The sequence below is a fragment of the Entelurus aequoreus genome, linkage group LG13, assembly GCF_033978785.1.
Source record: "Entelurus aequoreus isolate RoL-2023_Sb linkage group LG13, RoL_Eaeq_v1.1, whole genome shotgun sequence".
Lineage (NCBI taxonomy): Eukaryota > Metazoa > Chordata > Actinopteri > Syngnathiformes > Syngnathidae > Entelurus > Entelurus aequoreus.
In genome coordinates this window covers 1960340-1967453 of record NC_084743.1, presented here as the reverse complement: position 1 = coordinate 1967453, position 7114 = coordinate 1960340, and the positions used below count along the sequence as shown (strand labels likewise).

The 7114-nt window shown below is 32.9% G+C and overlaps 1 protein-coding gene across 1 annotated transcript in view; it reads left to right on the top strand.

Moving 5' to 3' along the window:
• Positions 1 to 2609: 2609 nt before the first annotated feature.
• The window catches only part of LOC133663057 (protein FAM168A-like), a 66400-nt gene continuing 61895 nt past the window's right edge, over positions 2610 to 7114 (top strand). Inside the window, exon 1 of the mRNA XM_062067243.1 lies at positions 2610 to 2797. The gene's annotated coding sequence lies outside the window, so the exon portion shown is untranslated. The remainder of the gene's footprint in view (positions 2798 to 7114) is intronic.

The window sequence follows — 7114 nt, the reverse complement described above, 5'->3', positions numbered from 1 at the left end:
TTTTTTTTTTTTTTACACGTTTTTAATCGATTGTTAAAAAAAAAGAAAAAAAAAGACTTTTTTTTTAAAACAATCAATTAAAAAATGTAAAATACGATGTTTGAAAAATATAAGTGATTTAGAATCGGTGTGAATAAGAATCACGATTCAGATGTGAATCTATTTTTTGTGCACCCCACAAAATGAACGTCCATTTTTTTAAAAGTCATAATTATAAGTTATAATTATGACTTTTATCTCATAATTATGACTTTATTTCTCATAATTTCGACTTTCTATCTCATAATTACGATTTTTATCTCATAATTATGACCTTTTTATCTAAATATTTTGACTTTCTTATCTCATAATTTCGACTTTTTAATCTCATGATTATGACTTTTTTTCTCATGATTATGACTTTTTATCTCATGATTTCGACTTTTTTATCTCATAACTAGGACTTTTATCTCACTATTTCAATTTTCTATCTCATGATTATGACTTTTTATCTCATATTTTCGACTTTCTATCTCATAATTATGACTTTATCAAATTATTTCGACTTTTTATCTCATGATTATGACTTTTTATTTCATTATTTTGTTTGACTTAGATTTATGACTTTTTATCTCATTATTATGACTTTTTATCTCATGATTTCGACTTTTTATCTCATAACTAGGACTTTTATCTCACTATTTCAACTTTCAATCTCATGATTATGACTTTTTATCTCATATTTTCGACTTTCTATCTCATAATTATGACTTTATCAAATTATTTCGACTTTTTCATCTCATAATTTCGACTTTTTATCTCATGATTATGACTTTTTATTTCATTATCTTGTATGACTTAGATTTATGACTTTTTATCTCATTATGACTTTTTTTTCTCATGATTTCGACTTTTTATCTCATAACTAGGACTTTTATCTCATTATTTCAACTTTCTATCTCATGATTCTGACTTTTTATCTCAAATTTTCGACTTTCTATCTAATAATTACGATCTTAATCTCATAATTATCACTTTTTTATCAAATTATTTCGACTTTCTTATCTCATAATTTGAACTTTTTATCTCATAAATATAACTTACCATTGGGGTATTTTTTTTTACATTTTCTACCGCTTGTCTCTTTTGGGGTCGCGGGGGTGCTGGAGCCTATCTCAGCTGCATTCGGGCGAAAGGCGGGTTACACCCTGGACAAGTCGCCACCTCATCACAGGGGAAAACAGGCTTCCATAGATGTCAAATGTTCTTTTTCTCCCCCAAATATGAAACCCATAAAAAACTATATATATAAAATAAAATAAAAATAAGAAAATAGAAAATCCAATGTTGAAAAAAAGTTTGATTGAAAGAAAAACAAGTCTGATTTTGTTTTTAATATTTTTCAAACATGTTTTTTTTTTTACATGTTTTTAATCGATTGTTAAAAAAAAAAAAAAAGTTTTTTTTTTTAAAACAATCGATTAAAAAATGTAAAATACGATGTTTGAAAAATATAAGTGATTTAGAATCGGTGTGAATAAGAATCACGATTCAGATGTGAATCTATTTTTTGTGCACCCCACAAAATGAACGTCCATTTAATTATTTTGACTTTCTTATCTCATAATTTCGACTTTTTTTCTCATGATTATGACTTTTTATCTCATGATTTCGACTTTTATCTCATAACTAGGACTTTTATCTCACTATTTCAACTTTCTATCTCATAATTATGACTTTATCAAATTATTTCGACTTTTTAATCTCATAATTTCGACTTTTTATCTCATGATTATGACTTTTTATTTCATTATCTTGTATGACTTAGATTTATGACTTTTTATCTCATTATGACTTTTTTTTCTCATGATTTCGACTTTTTATCTCATAACTAGGACTTTTACCTCATTATTTCAACTTTCTATCTCATGATTCTGACTTTTTATCTGATATTTTCGACATTCTATCTCATAATTACGATCTTTATCTCATAATTATCACTTTTTTATCAAATTATTTCGACTTTCTTATCTCATAATTTCATAATTTGAACTTTTTATCTCATAAATATAACTTACCATTGGGGTATTTTTTTAAAACATTTTCTACCGCTTGTCCCTTTTGGGGTCGCGGGGGTGCTGGAGCCTATCTTAGCTGCATTCGGGCGAAAGGCGGGTTACACCCTGGACAAGTCGCCACCTCATCACAGGGGAAAACAGGCTTCCATAGATGTAAAATGTTCTTTTTGTCCCCCAAATAAGAAACCCATAAAAAAGTATACATGAAATAAAAATAATAAACTACAAAAATGAATTATGAATTATATATATATTTTTTTGTTTTTTTGTTACAATGTTGAAAAAAAGTTTGATTGAAAGAAAAACAAGTCTGATTTTGTTTTTAATTTTTAAATTTTTTTTTAATCAATTGTGGGAAAATCTTGTTTTTTAAACAATGGATTTAGAAAAATAAAAAACGGTGTTTGAAAAATAAAAGTGATTTAGAATCGGTGTGAATAAGAATGTGGATCTGGATGTGAATCCCCTCCAAACGAACGTCCATTTTTAAAATTCGGCCTGAATCGCATCTCTGCTGCATCCCGCCCCCACTCCCCCTCCCTCCCGGCCGCCAGTGCATCCCCATCCCCCACTCTCCAGCGTCTGTGGCGGTTCTCAGTGTCTCGCTTGGCCCACTCCACGCAGCTCCTCCGACCGCCAGCCGTTCCCGCCGCGACCCCGAGGCCGAGAGAATCCACGACGAGTCTCCTGCACACCCACGGTGGAACGTGAAGTTTGTTGTCTCCGAGCGAGTGACGCCGGTAAGTGTCGCGTCACCGGGCGGCCACGCGTGGGTTTGTTTTTGTTCCCTCCTCGATTGTCCTCGGTGGGCTTCGGCTACTCGGGGCTACAACAGGGCCGGTTCGCAGAACGGAAACTAATTGTGATATATTTGTCTTTTTTTTTTGTCTTTGTTTATCACCATAAGTGTCGCGGTGGTGTTTGTAACCGGCCGATTATCGCCCGATAATCGTGGCGGATGCGAGAGATGCTGTTAGCATTCATGCTAAGCTAACAGCGCAACTATTATGCGGATTCCTGCGTGCACGACACGCACAACAACGCAGCCGCGGCGGGGGTTAAGAATAGAATAATTGTCAGGATGGCATACCCGTGTTGACATGTAGAAAAGGGCTGCATATTCAAAATGGTGTCTTAAGCTTGTTGGAGTGTGACCATTTTTTACCAACAATGGCCCTTTTTTTTTTTTCTTCTTCTTTCGCCTTTTGGAATGCGACGCGCCGCTGGGTGCGCGCGCAGCCGCCAGATAGACGCACAAAAACAGGGAAAAAATATTATATAATCGTAAAAGTACAATGCGGTTTTTTTTGAGTGGTTATTTGTCAGTAGGTTTTTGCACAGGGCGGTTGTAAGGATGTGCGTCAATTATGTGACGATATTGATGTTTTTTGCAAATGGTCATTGTTATGTTTGGTCGGTCGGTGGAAGTTTATTCTGAACGAGCATACCACACATGTTATTATTGCTCTTTCATTTACTGCTCACTAGTGCGGGGGCAGGCAACCCAAAATGTTGAAAGAGTCATATTGGACCAAAAATATTACAAGTCTTATATAAGTGTTATAATGAAGGCAACACATAATGTAAGTGTCTATATTAGTCTACTATCAAAATGACTTTAAAAGTCTTATATAAGTGTTATAATGAAGGCAACACATGATGTAAGTGTCTATATTAGCCTACTATCAAAATGACTTTAAGTCTAATATAAGTGTTATAATGAAGGCAATACATGATATAAGTGTCTATATTAGCTATATTAGCCTACTATAAAAATGACTTCAAGTCTTATATAAGTGTTATAATGAAGACAACACATGATGTAAGTGTCTATATTAGCTATATTAGCCTACTATCAAAATGACTTTAAAAGTCTTATATAAGTGTTATAATGAAGGCAACACATGATGTAAGTGTCTATATTAGCCTACTATCAAAATGACTTTAGAAGTCTAATATAAGTGTTATAATGAAGGCAATACATGATGTAAGTGTCTATATTAGCTACACTACCGTTCAAAAGTTTGGGGTCACATTGAAATGTCCTTATTTTTGAAGGAAAAGCACTGTACTTTTCAATGAAGATAACTTTAAACTAGTCTTAACTTTAAAGAAATACACTCTATACATTGCTAATGTGGTAAATGACTATTCTAGCTGCAAATGTCTGGTTTTTGGTGCAATATCTACATAGGTGTACAGAGGCCCATTTCCAGCAACTATCACTCCAGTGTTCTAATGGTACAATGTGTTTGCTCATTGGCTCAGAAGGCTAATTGATGATTAGAAAACCCTTGTGCAATCATGTTCACACATCTGAAAACGGTTTAGCTCGTTACAGAAGCTGCAAAACTGACCTTCCTTTGAGCAGATTGAGTTTCTGGAGCATCACATTTGTGGGGTAAATTAAACGCTCAAAATGGCCAGAAAAAGAGAACTTTCATCTGAAACTCGACAGTCTATTCTTGTTCTTAGAAATTAAGGCTATTCCACAGAATTGTTTGGGTGACCCCAAACTTTTGAACGGTAGTGTATATTAGCCTACTATCAAAATGGCTTTGAAAGTCTTATATAAGTGTTATAATGAAGGCAACACATGATGTAAGTGTCTATATTAGCTGTATTAGTCTACTATCAAAATTAATTTAAAAGTCTTATATAAGTGTTATAATGAAGGCGACACATGATGTAAGTGTCTTAAGTAGCTATATTAGCCTACTATCACAATAACTTTAGAAGTCTAATATAAGTGTTATAATGAAGGCAACACATGATGTAAGTTTCTATATTAGCCTACTATCAAATTGACTTTAGAAGTCTAATATAAGTGTTATAATGAAGACAACACATGATGTAAGTGCCTATATTAGTTATTGTAGCCTACTATCAAGATTACTTTAAAAGTCTAATATAAGTGTTATAATGAAGGCAACTACTATCAAAATTATCAAATTCATTAATTATTTACTGTTACAAGCGGCCCTCTAATAATGGCAGCCATGACTGCGGTGTGGCCCTCAATGAAAACAAGTTTGACACCCGTTTGCTAAGGCAATGTGAATACTGTATCTTAGTGGGTTTGACAGTAATGTGTTTATGCAACTTTAAATTGGGGTATGAGGTTTCTTAACGGGGAAAGACGTTAACGTCTCTTGTTTTCATGCTAGCATTTAAGCTGGCTACCAAGCCAACGCATAATTTTATGGTTATCAATCGTGGTTTTCGATCATTTGAATTGAATGCGGTAATGCTAACCATGAGGAGTTTTACAGCAGTTATCAGAATAAATAATAATAGATTTTATTTGTAAAAAGCACTTTACATTGAGCAAACAACCTCAAAGTGCTACAGTGTATTAAAAAAATAAGAAGATAATAAAAAAATAAAAACTAGAACAGCCTGATAGCTCGAACTAGCACGCATACATCTAAAAAAAGGCTTTTTTTAAAAAAGAAGGGGTTTTAAGCCCTTTTTAAAAGCATCCACAATCTGTGGTGCCCTCAGGTGGTCAGGGAGAGCGTTCCACATACTGGGAGCGGCGGAGCAGAAAGCCCGGTCTCCGGTCTCTTTCAGCCCGTAACAATGCATGCACATGGCATTTATCGAGGCTAGCAATGTTACGGAGTAAATTTTTCCTTATTCTTTGATTAATTGACTTATCGAATATTTGCCCAGGTTTATAATACACACAAAGTGTTGGCCCAACTCATGCAACTTTATTTTATTTTTGTATGATATTCATATCGAGTGTGTTTTTAGCTCGGAATTAGCAAATACGTGCAATATAGCCACATGCATTTATGCTAAAAGCAAAAGTAGTCGTCCCTCGCCACATCAAATATTGCAGCTTTATTACATCGCAGATTTTTTTAAAAGCACGTTCATATTTTTGGCCTAAAACACAGGTATCAAATTGAGGCCCGGGGACCTGATATGGGCTGTGAAAGCCAGGGAATAATATGCGTTAAATTCCTATACTATAAAGCAGGGGTCACCAACGCGGTGCCCGCGGGCACCAGGTAGCCCGTAAGGACCAGATGAGTAGCCCGCTGGCCTGTTCTAAAAATAGCTCAAATAGCAGCACTTACCAGTAAACTGCCGCTATTTTTAAAATTATATTTATTTACTAGCAAGCTGGTCTCGCTTTGCTCGACATTTTTAATTCTAAGAGAGACAAAACTCAAATAGAATTTGAAAATCCAAGAAAATATTTTAAAAGACTTGGTCTTCACTTGTTTACATAAATTCATACATTTTTTTACTTTGCTTTTTATAACTTTCAGAAAGACAATTTTAGAGAAAAAATACAACCTTAAAAATGATTTTAGGATTTTTAAACACAAATACCTTTTTACCTTTTAAATTCCTTCCTCTTCTTTCCAGACAATTTAAATCAATGTTCAAGTAAATTTATTTTATCTATTGTAAAGAATAATAAATACATTTTAATTTAATTCTTCATTTTAGCTTCTGTTTTTTCGACGAAGAATATTTGTGAAATATTTCTTCAAACTTATTATGATTAAAATTCAAAAAAATTATTCTGGCAAATCTAGAAAATCTGTAGAATCAAATTTAAATCTTATTTCAAAGTCTTCAGAATTTCTTTTAAAATGTTTGTTCTGGAAAATCTATAAGAAATAATGATTTGTCTTCGTTAGAAATATAGCTTGGTCCAATTTGTTATATATTCTAACAAAGTGCAGATTGGATTTTAACCTATTTAAAACATGTCATCAAAATTCTAAAATTAATTTTAATCAGGAAAAATTACTAATTATGTTCCATAAATTATTTTTTTTAAGTTTTTCAAAAAGATTCAAATTAGCTAGTTTTTCTCTTTTTTTTCAGTTGAATTTTGAATTTTAAAGAGTCGAAATTGGAGACAAACTATGTTTCAAAATTTAATTGTCATTTTTTTCGTGTTTTCTCCTCTTTTAAACCGTTCAATTAAGTGTAAATATCATTAATTATTAATAATAACATAGAGTAAGGGGAAATCCTTACTGCTCATCATTCGGATTAGAATGTTCCTGTGTACATGGACCCTGAAAAAA